General features: G+C 42.1%; 1 protein-coding gene and 1 pseudogene across 7 annotated transcripts in view; both read left to right on the top strand.

Moving 5' to 3' along the window:
• Window positions 1-200: 200 nt before the first annotated feature.
• DSE (dermatan sulfate epimerase) overlaps window positions 201-19,813 on the top strand; it is a 62,165-nt gene continuing 42,552 nt past the window's right edge. Inside the window, exons 1-3 of one of the 7 annotated variants that reach the window (XM_074368460.1) lie at window positions 984-1,125; window positions 9,247-9,423; window positions 10,184-12,317. The gene's annotated coding sequence lies outside the window, so the exon portion shown is untranslated. Of the gene's footprint in view, window positions 222-455; window positions 642-856; window positions 1,126-9,246; window positions 9,424-10,183; window positions 12,318-17,744; window positions 17,765-19,813 lie in introns of those variants that run through there. The other 6 variants (XM_074368459.1, XM_074368462.1, XM_010965454.3 and 3 more) reach the window with 6 other exon arrangements.
• Window positions 13,900-17,613, top strand: LOC105077407 (uridine diphosphate glucose pyrophosphatase NUDT22 pseudogene; annotated as a pseudogene).

Here is a 19,813-nt window from a genome sequence, read left to right as displayed (position 1 = left end):
AACGCTGAGGGAGAAGCTGGCCCTGAGGTGATGGCCCTGGTCTTACCTGACACCTTCCTGAAGCCAGGCTGGACGGGACTGTGTGCAATGCTGCTTTAACAGAACGAAGGAAATTTCTCCAAAGGGGCCTGGGAGTACTAAGGTTGCAAATCGTCCACCTGAGGAACTCAGATGGTTGAGGAGTATCTCTCTCTGTCATCCACCCAAGCCTAGGAGATAAGGTAAATTAATTTTCTTTCTGTGAGCTGCATATATCAAATGTTCTGTTTCTGACCTTTTACCTTTGATGATTAAAATCCGTTCAGTTTGCAAGGTTTAGTGCTTTTTGGATTTAATGTATTTTGTTAGTACTGCTTCTAAATAGGCGATGTCCTCCCTTTTCTCTGAGAAGAGAGTAAAGCCGAATTCGGGAGAAAGGGAGGAGTAACAATTTTGGAGAAGGCGAGGGGAAGAGGGCAACAGCCCCGGTAGTAAAGTTCTCTACGGTTTCCTCGTTTTCCTCTCACCGAGCTGTACCGAATCAGCTCCTCCCCTTGGGCCTCCAAAAGTATCCTTCGGTTGGGAGCGATTCTAGAATCGAACCCGAAGCGTATGGGTTCATTAGAAACTAAAGCAAGTTGGAGCCAAAGAGGCCTGGCAGGGTAAGAGCTGCGTGGAGTCGGGGCCCGAGGGGAAGGGAAGATCGCGTGCAGCTCCGAGCCGAGAGTGCCGGGAGAGGAGGAGCGGGGAAAACGGGGCCAGCAGGAGGTCGGGGTCCCGCAGTGGAAGGGGGTCTCTGTTCTCCCCTCCCCATCTTCGCCTCCCCCGGCTCTGGTGACGTTGCGGTTTCCTCCTCCCTCCAGCCGAGCTTCAGCCCCCGCCGCGTCCCGCCCTCCTCCCCTTTCGCCCACACCCCACCCTCCCGCGCCGGCCCGGCTCGCAGTACCGCCGCCCGAGGCTGCAGCGGCGCATCCTGTGGCGCGGCGCCCACCCGCACCCATGGCGCGGCGGGCGCGCTGAGGGCTCGGCTCCGAGGGCGCCGGGGGCCCAGGCGCCCTGGAGTGAGGGGGGCCGGGAAGTGGTTCCGGAGCCTGGGCCCAGGCTGGGGAGGCGGCGCCGGAGAGGACGAAGCCGCAGCGGGGAGCGGTAAGCCGAGGGACGCGCGGGTGCTGGGCAGGGACGCGCGGCGGGCGCCGCTCTGGGCCCCGCAACGGCGCAGCTTTCTTCTGGAGTCTCTGGTGGGGTGGCCTGCCGGGCTGGCCGGGCGCGGCGGGAGGCATGCGGAGAGCCACGTACTCCGCCAGAGCCCGGCTCGGCTGGGCTCCTGGCGGGCGCGCGAGGCGTGAAGCCGGAGCCGGGGATCCCCGGGCGGCGGGGCAGCTTTTAGCCCCTTCCCACCCTTGAGCGCCCGGCGCAGAGCGGGGCGCACCGTCAGAACCCGGAGATCCCTTTTGGTGCATCGGGTCCGGCCGGCTCAGCCGCAGTTTTCCGGACGGCCTGCGGGGCTCTGGCTTTCTTCTGCCCAGTTGGGTGGCACACTTATCACCCTCCTGCGACCCTCCGCTAATTGGGGGTGGTAGTGGTCGTGTGCCGATCCGGCCGCTGGCAGCCCGCCTCTGCGCCTGCGGAAGCCTGGGAAGCACATCCCGAGCCTCCCCCAGACGCTGGATTCCAGAACCGCTTGGCTCCGCCGACACTCGGAGAGTGTTGGTAAACCTCACTCCCAGGCAGCCCCTGGTGGCGGGCTTGGGGGCTGGGAGGGGTTGGGGGTGGGGGCTTGACTCACAGGCTGGGAAGCTCTGCGGGCAATGCCACATAGGCTCACGATCTGTCGCGGCTGGAATCTGAGCTAACTTTGTGATCCGAGAACTCTCTTCTTCATCGCTCATTGCAGGCATCAGCTCCGCTTAGGCTGGCTGGCATTAAAGATGGAAACCGAATCTATTGCTTAAAAGTAGGGATTTTTCCTTAGATAAGGAAATGACACTTTTAGTTTCTAGGGACCTCTGTGTTATAAAGTTCTTTAAAAATTTGTTGTAGAGAGTCATGGTTTAGTTAATGTTACATTAAATTTGAGAATGGATGTTCTCACTTAGAAATAGTTTCAAAACAATTTTTTCCCAATACTTTTTCACATTATAGACCTTAACTTTTTCAGGAATTTCCTTTTCTTCAGTTCTTTAAAATAAATTTCTCAATAAATGATGACCTCTATGAAACGAAATATGATATGCATTATTTTACAGACTGATCAGACGTTACTAGTAAAATGAGATTGCAAAAATGTACTGTGCATGAAAGAAATAAAATACAGGATAATCTGAGTATTTGTGTATCATATGCTACTTTTTTCTTTTAATATCACCATACAGATACGTACTTTTATGAAGTGTATAGCTAGGATGTGTTCTAGTAAAAATGGAAAGGAGAAAATACTGAATTTGATGCTTCCATCATCTAGTGACCCCTCTGTGTGGGTTCAGCAAAAAGTGCAAGACAGTGCTGGTTACTTAGGAGGCATACAGAGAGATAAAAGAAGCTGCCCTGGCTCTCTTGGAGCTATTGTAGAAAAGGATAAACCATAAATAAACAGCATCTGAGAGTTTGAAGCATCATTTTTCATTGATTGCTATATGATGTCACTATCAGTTTCATCAAGTTTTCGTTAAATAAAAACAGTGGCCTATATAGTACATTTTTACATTCAGATTAAAAAATATTGATAGTATAGTCACCAAGTAAAAGAGAATTCTAAAAAAAAAAAAAAAAGTTGGATAAAGAGGTAAATTTGCAACAGAACACAGAATAAACCTTTGTCATCATGGGGATTACTAGGACCTTCCTGGTCCTGCTGGGTAGAAGCTGTTTAAAGTTCCTCCCTCTGAGGTTAGGGGCCTGGCTGTGGCAAGGCACCTGGTAAGAATTTAGCTAGGTTTGCCACATGGGGTGGGGACCATCATAGTGCCAACATTTGTGTGTGCATCTACTTTCATGTTTGTAAAATTAGTCCACAAATTAGCTAATAACAGGTTTTCAGTGAGATTTGTTGTCCTGCCTAATATCCCACAGTGCTGCCTTGAGAGGACCTGGTGGTCATTGGTGAGGTAAAGTTCTTAATTTCACAGATACTGCCCTGCCCTTCCCAATACCTCATTATATGGACTTTTTTTTTTTTTTTAATCTCTGAAGTGTTTTAAGATCACAGATGAAAAAGCATTCTGCAGTTAAACAAAACATTCGTTTATACATCTTTTAATATTTTTTGTGGTGGAATATTTTGGTATTTATTTCTCTTGCCTTGGATTACACTGTGTTACATGAAAGAAATTACATGATTTCCACTCAATATTATGATTTCAACAAATGATTGAAGAGGAATAAAAGAAGATACAATATTTAAATTTAGATTTTAATGTATCAGTACCCTTTGTTTTCCAAAGGAGTAAAGAAACTAATAAAAGAATAGAATTTTGTAGTTTTACCATGCATTATTAATCATTAGCATGTTTGTGTCCTAAATATAGTAAACATTCTTACCCTTTTTCACCCTACTTCCTTATTAAAAAAAAGAAAGAAAGAAATACTATTATTGTCCTGGGATGTGTTTGTGGCAGGCCTTCACAAGAACTTGTGGTAGAAGGAACTTGATCATCATAGTGGATACTGTTATTCCATTTACCAAGAGGGGCTGGATCTTTACTATTGTGAAGGAGTGGATAAGGCCCAGCAACCTTTCTGAAAGAATGGGTCCAAGCAGAGGACAGGGCAGTTATTACTATATTACTATACTAAGTGCCTTAGGGTTTGCTCATCTTGGAATTACATTATCTTCCCCTATAGTGATTTGCAGAATAAAATCTTTGAAAGTCACCAAAATTAGCAGTAGATGTTTGCATGACACAATACAATCCTGTCTACCTAGAGTCAGTGCCCAACATGGGAATTAGGCAAGTGTATAAGCCCAGAGTACCAAAAAGGAGAAATTATTTTCCCATGAAATTCAGGTGGTAAATTAAGGGCAGAATGGGAAGTAGAGATTAAAGTCCTAGATTCCAGAGGCACTATTCCATGCCTCCACTGGGTGATTGCAATAGTTAGAAATGGGTGAATTTCAAAAAGTCTTGGTAGTCCTAATGCCCAACTCTAACAGAAAATGCTCTTTTAAAAATTAAACTTTGCATTTAGTGGATAATATTTTTAATGGAAGTAATTTTTCTTTAAAGAAAATCTTTCTATATATGTTAGTAAATAAATGTCCCAAGTTCTGATCCATCTAACTTTTGTGTTTCACAACTTCCAGTTACATATAAAAGAGTGGTTCAGTTAGGGGATGGTGGAGAGGTACTGTAGGAAAGAATCATACTAGAAAGAAAAACAGAAAGTATTGTGGATAGGATAAAGAAGGGCTGTTAGGTTTAATAAACTCTTGCTTACAAATTCATATGCACTTTGACACTTGAAGGAAAGGAAGAGTCCCTGATCATACAGCTACGTGAATGCCTGTATTTTAGAATTGTCTAGTAACTTAACTTTTTTTTTCCAAATAATTCTAATATTTTCATATTTTAGCCTAGTGGAAATGGCGAGTGATGTAGAGCAGATATCTCATCCTCATTTTAGGGGTGTAGAAATGGAAATACTGTGTAAGTAAGAGACTTGTCTATCATTTGCAAGTAATTAGTGGCCTACCTTAAATGTAAAATTAACCTAACTGGCATATTTAATTCTACCTTTCTCCTTTATGACTCCTCATTCATGTTATTAAAGACTCTTACGTTTCATTTTCCTGCAGCTTTAGTTTATTATCCCTTTTAAACACTGCTCACTGCTGTCCATGACCTGTCAGTCCCTAGTATGCTTATGGGCTTCCTACGCTTCTGTAAACTGGCTGTTTACAGACCCTCTTCCCACAGTTCCTTCCTCTCAGTCTGCTGTATCTCTTCTCATGCCTCGTCAGGATTCCATCGTGGGGCCCCCTTCCACTTCCCACAGAGCCCTGGGCTCATCCCTTAGCGCTCGTTAGCTGGCTCGGGTCTTTGGTACTTTACCAGTTGTGTTGCTGCTTCTGCGTGTCTTGGCAGGCTCTGGCCTATTGAGTGTGGATTTCAGATCCTCTGTCAGAGGCCCAGAGTATAACCCTGTAGGAGGCAGAGTGTTCAGAGAGCCTGTTGAAGATGACAAAAATTGGAAGAGAATGATTTTAATTTGGAAAGAGAAGAAAAGATTGTTGAGGCCGTCTGTTTATTTCTTGAATGGAGTAGTGTGTTCAGTCCTTAACTCTGAATAACACTATGAATTTTAATGTGCTTTAAGATTACTACTGGATTTTCTTCTTTTTGTTTTGACTCCCTTGGGATATTCCATAAACACAATCTTGGTAAATGTGGTCATCAAATGTTAGTAAACAATTCCTGAAAGAACAGAATTTGCCTCTGTGGTGATATGTAGAAGCTATAAACATCCTGGTCATAAGCATGATTTGTTTTGGCATTTTATAATTGGGAATAGTTATAACCATTAGGTAAGTCTAGTCCTGTTTTTAAAAATAAAAGACATGTGCAGTTAACTCTCAATTACACATATATGGCATATCCGGTATAGGTTATTTGTGTCCATCTGCTTTGTCCTAGACAGAGTCAGAGAGGGTTTGCAACTGTGTTTATGTGTCCGCATGCCAAAGACACTTTTTGGTATTATTTATGTAATTAATAGCGCCTCTCTTCTCCCTGATTAATGTGAAAAATAGTAGGATAATCATAGTAAAATTCCCTGTGTGTATTTAAATTAGTTTACATGATCTTTGTTAGTAGAAATTGAATAGGTCCACAGTCATTTAAAAAGCTGTCATTTAAATCTTTCCATCTGAAATATTCATTGCATACACAGATGCCATAGGGTTGTAACTTTGTTGATCAAATCAAGGTTTTTGCATTTTTCTCATGTGTAACAAACTTAGCTACTACACAATAGGCATTTAATGCATGCGGATGTTATACCACAACAAAGCTGAGTCAGCATTTCATAACTCTTAAAAGGAATTTGTAAAGGAAATGCGCTCACCAAGCTTGTGGGTCTGTAATATTTTTATTGATGAAGTATGCAGGCAGTATACTGGCTTTACTGTTGAAGGGTAATGGCTATCGCAAGAAAAATGGGGATATTTGTTAGCAATTCCTGAAGTGAGAGGTAACAACATTAGGTTGGTTATATAAATTTTAGTGTAAAATGTAGTAATTTGCAGATTATGGTGTGAATCTAGTAGAATCCTCATTTAAAGAAGTAACAGACTACAAACTGACACCTTCATTTAGAGTAGTCCTTTACACTGAAAGTATTGAAAGGGTTATTGCATTTCTGAAGTAAGCTTATACCCAGAGAGTTGCATCAGTGACAAGAAACTCAAGAATTGCGTGATAAAAATCATCAGGTAGTTGAAAAACATTTCATGCCAAGGTGCGCCCGACACCCTGACACCGGGTAGAGTGATAATGATCTAGACAGCCTGGCTGCAGGATGGCACCGCTCACCTTCTTCACAGTTCTGTCAACGTTTCTTCTTGAAACACTGCTATTTTTGTTGTTGGTGTGTATCTGAGGACAGACTATAAGTAGTGGATTTCTCAAATTCCACAAATTCTGGTAAAGAACTTTTCTTGGGGCCTTGGCAGTTGCATGATACCATTCTAGGAGGTACGAATGGGGGCAGGCTCACCAGCCCCACGGATAATCAGGCAGGGGCCAGCTGGATTTAGGAATCACCTGTAGTGTTTACACTTCTCCCGGGGGCGGGGGGGGGGGGGGGGGGAATGGGCCTGGCAGGAAGGAAAAAGTAGCCTGAGAGGGAATGCTGAACAGCTGTTTTCCATCTTCCCTGAAGAAAAAGAAGAGGAAATCGACTTACAGCAAGTATCAAGAGGGATTTATGCTAAAGACAGGGAAGTTTTTCTGAATGTTTTAACCTTTAGAATGGATTTATGAAGGAGGCCTTTGAGTTCTTCTCTGTTTAGAAAGGTTTAAGTGAAGTTGTCCGGAAGGGATGTTAGCATTTGTCGTCTAGGGTTCTAATTTTATGACTTCTGCTCATCTGGATTTGAAAATCTTAGAAATTAAAGATGATTCAATTATATGAATGAAGAAGAAATGGTCAATTTTAGTGTTTGAAATAAAAATTGTCTTTAGAGTTTCTACTTAGCATTTTTATTTATTAGTGCAAAGTATTTGCTAACTAGTTAAAATATCGATCATATGTAAGATTGTTTCAACCTTTCATTCAGGCACACATTACAGAAACTGAAAACTTCTCTCCTCTATGCTTTATCTGTTTTCTCCCCAAACAGGTCACTTTCCTCCACATTTCTTTTTTATTTTAGAAAATCTTAAAAAAGAAAAGAATACCCCAAAAAAAGTCTCAGCACCAGACTGTGGTGTTCTATTTGGACTTTCAGTAATATCTTTTACATTTCTCTGCTCTGTTTTTTAATAGTAGACCTGGACTGTCAACAGTAGTCACATGAACGTATGGGGCATTCATTAGCCATGAGTTCAAAACATAGAGGTTACCCATGTCAGTCTGGAAACTTCTCTCATATTCCAAACTTCTTATAGCAGTATTTTTGGTTAAAAAATAACAATGGCATTTATAGAAACAGAATGTAAACTTCGTTTCATTTTTGTTCAGGAATATAGACTCTCTAGTAGAATTAATTCATGGCTTCAGGCCAGTGGTTGTGTTTTAGGCAGGACTTAAGATGTAATTGTCTTAAAAGCAGGTTCATTTTGATGCTGCAAAAGGTGTTGGAAAATGCACACTCAGCCAGTATTGGGTCAGTAGTTTGGGGGATGCCAAGAAGTGAAGCTCAACAATGTCAATGTCTTAGGCAATTGGAATTAAGTGTTTCTACTTAGTTTTAAAAGCAATTTTGAAATGCTTTTCACAGTTACATTTTTCAAAGGAAACTGATTCTTGGAATCACTGAAAAGCCTGCAGTTAACTTAAAAGTAAGAGTGTTTTTTACTGTCTCCCTTAGTTGTGAGGTTAATTTCTTCTTTTCTTCCTCTGTCTTTACCATAAGTCTTATACAAGTTAGAGCCTTTTGGTTCTAACGAGAACCCAGGCAAAGTTAAGAGCAAAATAAGAATCAATTTATTGCTTTTATGCAATAGTTCAATTTATCCTTTCTTAAACTCTAGTGTGAAATTTTAAGATCTATCTTTTTTCATAAGGAAACCAGTATTGTTCAGACTGAATTTATCCTGTTAACTATGTGCTGTGTTAGGGTTCTAGGATTTTCACCATTAAAGGTTTTAGACTTACTGTGACTCGCATCGAATTATGCTATATAAAATTCAAATTAACAAATGGTGTTTGAGTATCTGCTATGGGAACTTTAAAAATTCAGCTTTACCTCTACTTGTTGAATTTAATGTGGCAAGTTTTAGGTTAAGTTGGACCACTTTCAATATCTTTTTTGGGGAAGAAATGTGTTGGCAGTATTTATGCTACTAAATTGCCATAAAATGATAAATCCTGTGCCTAAAGAAGTTGAATGGAGCTAGCAGTGTTAGGGTGGTTATGCAACAGACCCTTCTTTGTGTGCTTACACCTTTTTTTTTCTTGCTGGTGAGGCCACTGAAGTTTGGTTCAGTGATTTCAAGTTTTAGAAAAGATAAATCTGTGTTACTGGGAATGAATGCTTTGACATATAACTTTTTCCAATGTACTTTTGAACCTGGAGAGTCAGATGAAAGACCGTTATACTTCAGCGATAGAAATACTGAAAGGATGTAGTCATTCAGCAAGTATTTGCCAGGTACTCCTGTGTTTGAGGGGACGTCTGGGTGGAGGCGAAGAGAAGAGGCATGCGAAAGAAATGTGACATGGTTTCCAGCCTTCAGGAGCTGTAAAATCTGGTTGGAGAAGGATAACTGAGTATGAGACTTTATGAGTACAATTAAGTAGGACTGCAGGAAGGAAGACGTTGGTGAAGGTCCTTTGGGCAGAGAATACTCAGCTAGAAGAGGGGAAATGAATTTGGCCTCAGAGGATTTTATGCCAAGAAGGGGAGGGGATAAAGCACTGCAAGCAGAGCGGCTGGCTAAATGAAGGCACAGGAAGAGGAATGAGCAGAAGAGTCGGGTGGCTGCCAGGTCGAGAACTCCTTAGAAAAATCGTGAGAATTCACTTATCTCCTTTTATGACATGCTCTCTCCTGTCTTCCTTACCTTTTTCATATATTCTTTCATTGTTCTCCACAAATATTTTTTGAAGACGTGTACTGCATGTAAGCATTGGTGCATGACCCTATAGGAAAGACAAAGAAGACTGAGACCCCTGCCTCCCAGCAGCGTATACCTGAGCACGTGGGACCCGCCTCAGATCCCTTCTGGGTCCAGAGAGGACTGAAACAAATGTGAGCAAAGAAGATAACATGTGCCTTCTACTGAGGTATGCGTGTTATTAGTACTAAGTACATACGTTAGTAGGGGTAGTTAAAGCTCTAAACATTCATACTGACCACTTTTGAGAGCCTCATTCAGATACAACCTACTCAGTGCATCCTTCCTTTTTCAGCTCAGCCGGAAGGATTAATTTATGTAAATTTCAGGAGTACTTTGTCATTCTCATGCAAACTCACTTCCTTTTTCTTTAGTGGTTTGGGTAAATATTTTACTTCTTTTGCCATTTTATAAGATGGCATAAGCACTTTCTTGGTTGACATCATCCTCGAATTCCCAAAGAATATTGAGCAATGCATATATGGTGTGGGGCCACAGGGGAGACCACTTGTGGATGGACTTGCTAGGGAAGGCTTCACAAAGAGCACTGTGTTCTTTGAGAAAGATGTGAGGTTGGTGTGGTGCAGGTAGGGGGATTCCCCTGAGAGAGTAACAGTGGGAATCAAGGACAGAAGTGTGAGTTGTACTCAAGCAAGGATGTGCGGATAAGCGTGAAGGGAGAGTTTGTGTAGGGAGGAAATGAGGGATACTGTCGAAAAGGTAGGCCAGAGCTAGACTGTATTATACCTCTAACATGAATTTTTGCAGGACCCAGTTCAATCCGTAACAGACTTCAACTTAGATCTTTTGAGTCCTCTACACTATGCCACAGTGTGCCAATAAGATTGTAAAAAAAGAGAAGGAATCTGGGTTTATATGATGAATAATTAATGAACTGTCCTTGGTTCTTCTGTCTCCACTTTGCCTAGACCTGCACTGTTCCCTGAACAGCTGAGGTGATACACAGCCTTGGGATGTTGGTGTGCTCCCTCCCTGTCTCCTGAAAGGCTCTTCTGCGTTTCTTCTTTCTCACCAACATGACACTCTCTGTGACTTCTTTCCACTTGGGATTGGAGATAAAGATATTAAGATAAGTCTAGGGACATTATACTTGCACTGGATAACTTCAGTCTTCTCTATAAATTTGGATAATATGTCACTGTCTCAAAGTGTAGGTGATAAAGGAAGAATTGAATGCTTTTGGAAAGAGGCAAAAATCTAAAGTAGCAATGGTAAGGATTTTACTGAGGAGTTAATCAGAAATGACTAAGTGGGTAGATCTGCAGCTGGGAGATAAGATAGAAGTTGATGCCTCCCAGGTTTATGGTTGGTATTGAGGTAGAATGGGCAAATAGGATTGAGGTTCCTGAATTGCTGAGGAAGTCAGAAATATCCCCAAACAATAGGAATTACCTGAGAAGATTAAAACGAGTACAGAGACGAATGGTGATTTCAAGTGATAAGTGCCAGGAATGGAAGAGGCTGGCTCCATCTTGCTTGTGGGTGGAGAGAATGGCATTCTGTCTCCAGAGAAGGGCACAACAGAGGAAGTGTCACTGAAAGAGTCCAAGTTACTTCACAAAGTCTTTCATGTAGAAGCATCTTAAGTGACAACTGAGCCCCCCTCCCCTGCTCCGTTTAACTCACGAATCGCCTGACAGGGGATCATCCTGTCTCCACATTCAGTTAGGACAAGACATGAGAAGAAAGTATAAGAAATAAGATTAGTACAAAAGGAGTTTTCTCCAGCATGGATGAAGAGAATTCCATCAGGTTTGACTAAAAGAAGTAGCGAGGTAGAATCTGGTTATGAGCAGAGATGGGGTGAAATGGGTAAGGTAGATATGAAGGGTATATGCCTAGATTAGGAGATGCTAAATACAGAAAAAAATATATATAGCTAATTCACCAATATGAGGATATAGACACCAAGTTAAACATTCATGAACTTGGACATACACACAAATGCAAACATTAAATATCAGGCATCTTTCAGGCTGTGAGTTGGGGTATTTCTGGCAGGGGATGTTTTTTGGCCTCTAGATCTCTGACTATCAATTCAGAAATTATTGTCGTAGTCTGCACAGTGTGCATAGTCTCCAGCAAGCTTTTCCTCAAAAATTGTTTCCTGACTAGTAACATATGATAGGTCTGTGAAAAATTACCTTAATAAGTTTTTAGCACAAAATAGTAGGAATAATGTAGGTATGAAAGGAAGAATTATTCATTAGAAGGCATCCTTATTCTTTTGAAATCTCTATATTAAAGAAATGTTGGCAGTACAGAGGATTTTTTTTAAAATTTCTAAATAATAGCACTAACAAAACTCTTATACCAAACCATTAAATAATGATAATAATTTTGGGGAATGTGGTTAAAAGTGGGGATGTGAAGGGAATCACTTTAAATTTCAAGACAAAACAACCTCAGTAAAAGTCCTAGCGTTGAAACAGTCATCTAGCAGAAAGGGGCCCTGGCCCATCTGGGCATGAGGAGAGAGTGGAGTGGTAGGATGTCTAATCCCATTAAAAATGGATTGAAAAAATCTTGAGAAAACCCATGAAAACCATTCATGGAATGCTGGGAAACGAGGGAGTGAACTGTGATCAGAAGTGGGCCAGCCATATTGACAAGGATACAGCCAGCCAGCCAGCAGCCTCAGTGTAGGGCAAACGTGGAGCTTTGTGTCTGAGAGAGGGTTGGGAAGGCACCTGGTTGCGTGGTGGCAGCTCTCAGTAAACTCTGTAATAATTGCCCACAGCAGCCTTGAAATGTTCAAGCATTGTGGTACATCTTACCTCCAAATGGTTTATCTTGGTGCATGAAAGATTTTTCTATTGCTTCTTTTTATGTAGTTGTATTTCTATAGCTATCTAATTGTATATATAACTATCTCTGAGTATTTAAAGGTTTACATTTTAACACGTTAATTAAAATCATCTATTCAATGAGTATTTTCTGTTTTTTAAGTGCCGGGCACTCTTAGATGTTGGGATATAGAAGAAAGCAAAGTACCCTCAGGGAGCTTACATTCTGGAAGGAGGGGCCAGGCACAGAAAAGAAGTAAGTAAATTATATAGTAGAGTGGAGGGTTATAAGAAAGTGCTGTGAAGAAAAATAAAACCCAGAAGGGAGTTAGGGAATGGTGGTGGTTATGTGTGGTAAGGATGTAACTTATGTAAGGTGGTCACATCTGGCCTCACTGAGAAAGTGACATTTGAGCAAAATCTTAAAGGAGATGAGGGAGCAACCCCTGTGGATTTCTAGGCAGAAAGAACAAGCACACAGGTGCTGAGAAGGGAGCATAGTCCACGTGTACAAGAATAGCAGGAAGGTCACATGGCCGGAATGGGGAAAGAGATGGGAGAGTTGTAGGACGTGAAGGCAGAGGTAACACAGCCAGGCCATGTGATGACTTCCGAGCTACTGTCCTCAGTGCTGACAGTTGGGCGCACTTACTCTGAATGAGATGGAAAGAAGCCATCAGAGGGTTTTAAACAGTGTTGACACAATCTTGAGTTATGGTTGAACAGGATGGCTCTAGCTCTTGTGCTGAGAATGACCATTGGAGGTGAGGGCAAAGGCAGGGAGACTAGTTTGGAGACTAGTTTGCAGTAATTCGGACAAGACAAGATGTGGCTGTTATGGTGGTAGCGAAAGTGGCTGGATTCTGGATGTATTTTGAGGATGGAGCCAACAGAATTTGCAGATGGTCTGAATGTGGAGACAGGGTGGGGAAGGGAAGGAGGGGGAATTGTGGGGCCTGAATTGCCGACAGGATTGGATGCCAGTAACTGAGACTGAGATGGGGAAGTCTGAGAAGGCATGCCTGCGTCTTTGGGTTAATTACATCTCTCTCATTGTTTTACAAACCAAGTCTGTGGTATTCTGGGTTTTGATTATGATTCATAGGAGGACGTCTGGAAAGTACTCAGGGGTTTTGATGCCAAAGAACTATGATCTGTGAGACAAAAATGAGGATCAACGGAAGTACATATAAAATTTTTTGAAAATGTGAAAGGCAGCAAAAAAATGGTAAAATTTATCATTGAGTATTTGAAGACTGAAAACATGGAAGAATGCTTGACTATCAGTAAGAAGTGAAAAAGAGCTTTGTGTATAGTGATAAAAAGATCATGCTGTATATCCTCATCCAATAGAGGAAATTTTAATTTTTATGAAATGAACTAGAATTGTATGTTTAATGCCAGCAAATTACTTTCCCATGAAAGTCTTTTAAGCCTTTTGCTTAACATCTATGTATTTCGGTTTTAGAAAATACCTGAAGCTTTTAAGCAGTCTGTAAGTTAATTATATGATGCTGTGTCCTTTGCTTCAACAGCAACATCCTTGGACAGAATCATTTTTCTGAGTTTAAGGCAGAAAAATATCAAAAGTTGAATAAAGAGAAAGATTTGATGAAAAATATCACAATATTTTCTTTTCTAATGGGAGGGACAAAGTGTTATAGCAAGACTCTCAGAATTCTAATCGGTATTTAGAGGATTGAACTAAAAAGGAGGTTGGGGAGACCCCAAGACCACCACTGGGCTCAGTGATTCACTAGCAAGACTCAAAAAGCTGTTATAATTGTGGTTGTGGTTTAATACAACCAATGAATAGAGATCAAAATCAGCTAGGGGGAATGGTGCATGGGGCGAAGTCCGGGAGAAACCAGGCACAGGCTTTCGGGTGTCCTCTCCTAAAGTGTCCTGTGGAAGTTCCACTCCCAGCAACAACGTGTGACAACACATGCAGTGTGTCTCCAGCCAAGGAAGCTCGCCTGAGCCTTGGTGTCAGGGCATTTATTGGGGTTTAGTCATGTAAATATGCAGTGCCTGCGTGAATGACTTTAGCTATTCAGACTTAGCTCCCAGAGCAAAGACAAGAGTTTATCATCAATCACATTGTTAATATAAACTATCTGATCGAACTGGTACCACATGGCCCAAGGCCTCAGAATACAGAAAGACCTCTTATCAGGCAGAATATTATAAGGGCTCAGAGCTCATCTCGCATGAGCCAGACAAGGGCCAGTCCTCAAGACAGGCCTTTCTTGGAAGTATGTAGGGTTTGAGCAATAGGTCTGCTGAGTTAACCCTTTCCTGCATGGCATGGTAGGGCCTTGAATGTGGTATTAGTGCTTCTTAGAGTCTTTATCATTAGAGGGTAAACTTATAGGACCTGATGTTCGAGGAAATGACAAAAGGTTACATAATCCAAATATACATAGTTTTAGATAAATTCTTAAGTGAGTGAACCAGAGGAGATTATATATAAGAGGTTAAAAGTGGTTTGTGGTACTTTGCCTGAAAATCTATGATTGATGTCATGACTTATCCCACAGAAGTTTGTAGATACTGACCTATGAGAACAGAAGAACTGACCTGCAATTATGTGGTATTGGCTGGAATCAGGAAAGAGGTGGAAAAGAGGAAAGGTAGCCCGGTAGTTGATGTTGAGGCAGAGGAATTGGCTCATGGAATTATGGTGGCTGATCTGCTGTCTGCAAGCTGAAGCCCAGGAAAGCTGGTGGTGTAAATCCTAATCCAAGAGCATGAGAAAACTGGTGTCCCATCTCATCCGGTCAGGCAGAGAGAGACGGAGGGAGAGAGATAGGGATGGAAGGGGAGGATTTTTACCTTCCTCTGCCGTTTTGTTCTGTTCAGACCTTCAGTGGATTGCATGAGGCTCACCCACATCTGAGAGAGCAATCTGCTTTACTCGATCTATCAATTCGAATGTTAACTTCTTCAGGAAACCTTTTCACAGACACACCTAGAAACCAAATACCTGGGCACTCTGGCCAGTCAGGTTCACACATAAAATTAACCATCACAACCAGTAAGAAAAGGAGTTGTGTACCTCAAAATCAAAGAGGGAGATTTGGTTACAAAATTAAAGTTTGTTTTATCCAGAAATTCAAGGAACTACATTACCAACTGAAAGTTAATGTATAATGTCATTTGAAAGTTAATGTATAATGTCATTTATGGGAAGTAGAAAATATTTCAATCAAACATCAGATTTTTAAAAATTTATGTTCAGAAGTAATTTTTTTTTCATGTTTTAAATTTCATCAAGACTGATGTTGCTACGTTTAGGGTATTTTTCTGATATTGTAAGCACATATATATCAGTATGGTATATCAATAAGCTTTATCACTCTGTAGAAAATTTGGATGGTGGGGCTGGAGGCTAGGGCTTCTGGACCCCGGCAGGGGTCCCAACATGTCCTGTTGGATGCAGGCCCCGCCTGGCCTTAGGAGACATAGATTTTAGGGGGTGACTGGACCCAGGACCTCTGGATGGTAGGGATACCAGTGCGTCTTAGGGATGTCTGGCAAGCAAGAGCCTCAGAGCTCTTGCCCGGCTGATAAGACACTTTACTGCCCAGTTAGTGGTCAGAGGGGTGCAGAAGGGCTGGGATATGCTCGGGAGATCTGTAGCAGAGGGGGCCACCCGCCAGGCCCAAGGTGGCTCTAGGTCTTCCGGTGTGACAGGCCTGGTGTGTCCCCTCCCCAAAATGCCGTGTCCAGACCGTGGACCCTAAGGTGTCTCTGCTGCTGTGATGCCGCCCCTCCCCTCACCCCAACCTGGAGCAGGTACAGGCTGAGCTGAGCCCAGCCTAAGACCATCACCCACTACCAGGGTGGGACAGGGCCATCACTGCCGTCTGGGAGAGCCAGCTACTGGCCCAGCCCTGGCTCTCTGATGCTCCCAAGTTCCAGCTGCACTACCCCCCACCCTCGTTGGCCACTGGCTGGCCTGGGCCACAGTTGCTCCTGTGCCTGGGCCTTACTTCCTACAGAGACTTCTTTGGCACCAGCTGGGCCAGCCCAGCTGCCAGGCTGCGACCAGCAGGGGCCCACCGACTCGGGGAACAAGCAAGCCTCCCTGGCGGACCCCTGGGGGTGGGCGCCACTCTGGCCACCATTGACGATTTCCCCGTCTTCCCGCGCCGCCTTGGGCAAGTGGCTGAGGCACCTGAGCCGGTGGATATGCCCAGTGGACGTCCTGAGCCTCAGGCCCCAGGCCCAGGTGACAGCCCCCTGCACAAGGACCTCCCTGGGGGTGCTGGGGGTGCACGAGCTCTTCTCCAGTGTCCTTGAGGCGATGTGTGAGGAAGGGAACCCGCCGCTGCTCGCCCCCAGCCCGCAACGAGACCCGCTCCGCGTGTGCCAGTGCCGAGTGCTGAGGAAGCACGACGTGAGCCGAGGGCCTGAAGCCCATGAACCCACGGGAATCATCTTTTTGGAGACACAGTGCGGGCAGGCTGCGGGAGAGGGAAACGTGGGCAGGGCGCGGCCGCTCCGCCGAAGGCGCCATCTTCCTCTACAACCGCGTCCCGGGAGGTTCCGCCCCGGTCGCCCTGCAGCCCCCGGCCCTGTTACCACAGCATGGAAGACAATAAAGGACTTTATTCAAAAAAAAAAGAAAAGAACTTGGATGGTGAAGAAATAGTTTGAAATTTGAAAACTTCTCTTCTCCTCAGATGTGTTCAGTTACTTGAAATACGCACCCTTAAAATTATAAACGTGCAGTTGAGCAGGTTGAAGGGCCAACCTCTGGGCATCGAATACTATATATTGGTAAAAATATTTGGCATTTTTAGTCTCTTGAAGAATCTGCAAGGTTACGAACACACGATGCATTGTACCGATTTTAAAAATAACCTCCTGTGAGTGATAGTCTGTGAAGCGCTTCTTCCTGGCGTCGTGGCGCACTTCCTCTCAGCTGGACTGACCTTGGTCTTCTCATTGACAAGATGATGACAACTGCTAGCATTTGTTGAACTCTTTTCTAAATCCCAGGCACCCTTTTCATGCTTGAAGCTAATTTAAGATCACAGAAATCCTGTGAGGAAGGTGTTAATATTATTCATTTTACAGAGGAGGAAACAGGAACCAAGCTAAGGATGTGGTGGCGCTGGGATTCAGGCTCTGGAAGCCTGGCTCCTGCTTGTGCCCTTGACCACTAATCGGGTGCTGAGGTGAATGACGGGAATTAGTATTTTGGGGGGACACTTACCAGAAAGTGTAAAGTACCTTATAGGCGTTACGTCATTTAATCTCCCAACTAGCCTGTGAGACAATACCATCTTTATCTTTATTTTAAGTAAGGGAGTAGGGTTGGAGAGTTAGCTTGTCCAGAGTCATACAGGGGTGAAAAAAGTCACTCTGACCCCAGTGCCAGCCCTCTTAACCTCCTCATCCTGAATCTATGGCAGGAAGAAGAATTTTAATTTAGTTTTCATGGGCATTTCATGGTTTAGCCGAACTGTTATTTGAAACTGTATGAGGTTATATTTAGCTATTGACTTCATTATATTTATTCATCTTCTTTTCATGCTTTATGTTTTTAGTCAGTAATGCCAGAAAAGAGAGTTTTCATGGTTAAAGTTGTTGCTGAGAAAGCCCCTTCAGAAAATCTTCAGACCCTTCCAGAAAATCTTTGATTACTTACTGTTAAGAAAAATTTTGAAAAGCAAGATTGTCTTTTGGGGCAAGGTACGGTAAGTTAAGTAAAAACTTAAATAAATTGCTTTGGACTAAGGGAGAATTCCTACTCATCTTTATTGGCAGAAGGAGTAATACAGGTACTGCAGTTTAAAAAAGCCCTCAGAAACACCAGTTTCTTAGACTTTTATCCTATAGTTATTTAGGGCAGAGCATAGTTTTTCTTGTTTTTTTGTATCTTCATACCTAGTACAGTTCCTGGATTTAATAGTTGCTTAATACATAGCTGAATGGATTAATTTTTACAAGAAATTCTTATCTCCAATATAGATAGGGAATTAATATTCCAATTCTGGGAAACAATACAGTGGAAAACTGAATACAGATAAATTACTACTTTTTTAAAAGATTCAGAATACAAAAAAAAAATCCACTTAATTACACTCAACATTAAATTATTCTGAAAATAATATCAAAATAAAAAATTCTGATAATACTTTCCTCTACTGTCATTCAACATCATCATTAAGAAATCAATTAAATTTGTAACAAAGAAGTACCAGTCAGAAGATGTCCAGTTGTTACACTGCTAAGTGAACTAGAATTAGATGAACTTATAGCTTGTCTTAGAAAGTATAACCATTTCATTTTCTCCTTGAGCCTTCTTGCAAGCAAAATTAAATATTCTAGTAGTTTCATCTGTGACTCTGTAGACCCCCTCACCTCTATTCTGCTCTCTTTGCCTCCATGAAAATGGTACATATTTTGCTTCTCTCTGCATTCTGTAAGACAACCACTCTCTCAAAAGCTGGCTTTTAATGGTGTTTAGTTTTGTAGTAATGAGTACCAGGCAGAACTCTTCTACTGAATTATGCGTTTGGTTTGATAGCCACTAAATTACTCATTCAAGTAGTCTCTGGTGAATGGGAGATGGAGCCTTCAGACTTGACATCAGAAAATATCTATGGCCATTTAAAGCATAATTTAGATTAATTACTCTTCTCATATATGGAAGTTATACATTTATTGTTGGTGTACGAAAAGTGAGCTTCAGATTAAATTGTGATAAAATGTGGTATCTTTACAAAAACTTTCCTGGGACAGTGTAGAAATGTTCTTTGCACAGAGCTGCACTTAACTTAGAAACCTAACCCAAAGTTTCTCCAACATTGAGTGTGAAGGTGGCGAACACCATTATTATACACACTGTGGTTTTGCTGTGTGGGTTCAGGGTTATAATTACTCCCTCAGTAGTGTGTGTAAATTCTTGGGGGTTCCATATGTTTTAATTTCATATTGTGGATTTTTGTTTGGAAATGACTTTTTGGGGAGATATATTTCATTTCACCCTTAAATAAGGAAACAATAAGCCCTCAGTAAAAAGAACTTTCATTTTGATTAAGAGCCCTTGGGTTTAAAGTTTTCTTTTTTGGCTGAGTTCACAGGCTTTACACATCAGGGAGTGTAATTTTAGGGAATGATTGTATAGTACCAAAACCATATGTTTTCTTAGCATTTGACATATTTCAGAATGTTAGATTTATTTTACTACAAAAATTTACCAAGGACATATAAGGCTTTATTTTGATATTGAGGAAAAATCATTAAAAAAATTATCCTAATTATACATTTAATGAAATTGAAATAGAAAAGTAAGGAGAACTTAAAATATATATATATTCCATTACTTAAAATATGTGGAAACAGTGAAATAGTATGTATGGGACCACAGCAAGATGTTTTTCAAATACTTGGAAATAGGTTTCTTTGAGAGTTAAATCCTAAAATAGATCAGAGCAGGAAATATGTTGCTCTGCTTGGATATATTAGTGCTTTCGGGCCATTAGTTTGCCTGAAACCTCATTGGAGACCTAAAGAGGGAGGGAACTTGGGTTTCACGGAAACATGAATAAGGAGGAGTTGTGGTTGCTAACTTCTGCAGGGTCTGCACATTTTCCAGGGGAGAGGGTACGATGTCAGGGGCATTTGGTTGTCTGGTCGGTTGACTGTTTTAACCCTTCGTGGGAAGGGCACGTTCAGTTCCAGTGTGGGAGGTGTAACTGTGCTGATCATATAATTACCTACAGGGCCTGTCTGTTG

Source organism: Camelus bactrianus, chromosome 8, assembly GCF_048773025.1.
Source record: "Camelus bactrianus isolate YW-2024 breed Bactrian camel chromosome 8, ASM4877302v1, whole genome shotgun sequence".
Lineage (NCBI taxonomy): Eukaryota > Metazoa > Chordata > Mammalia > Artiodactyla > Camelidae > Camelus > Camelus bactrianus.
Note: the sequence above shows the minus strand (reverse complement) of the source record. Positions and strands in the feature narration are given on the sequence as shown.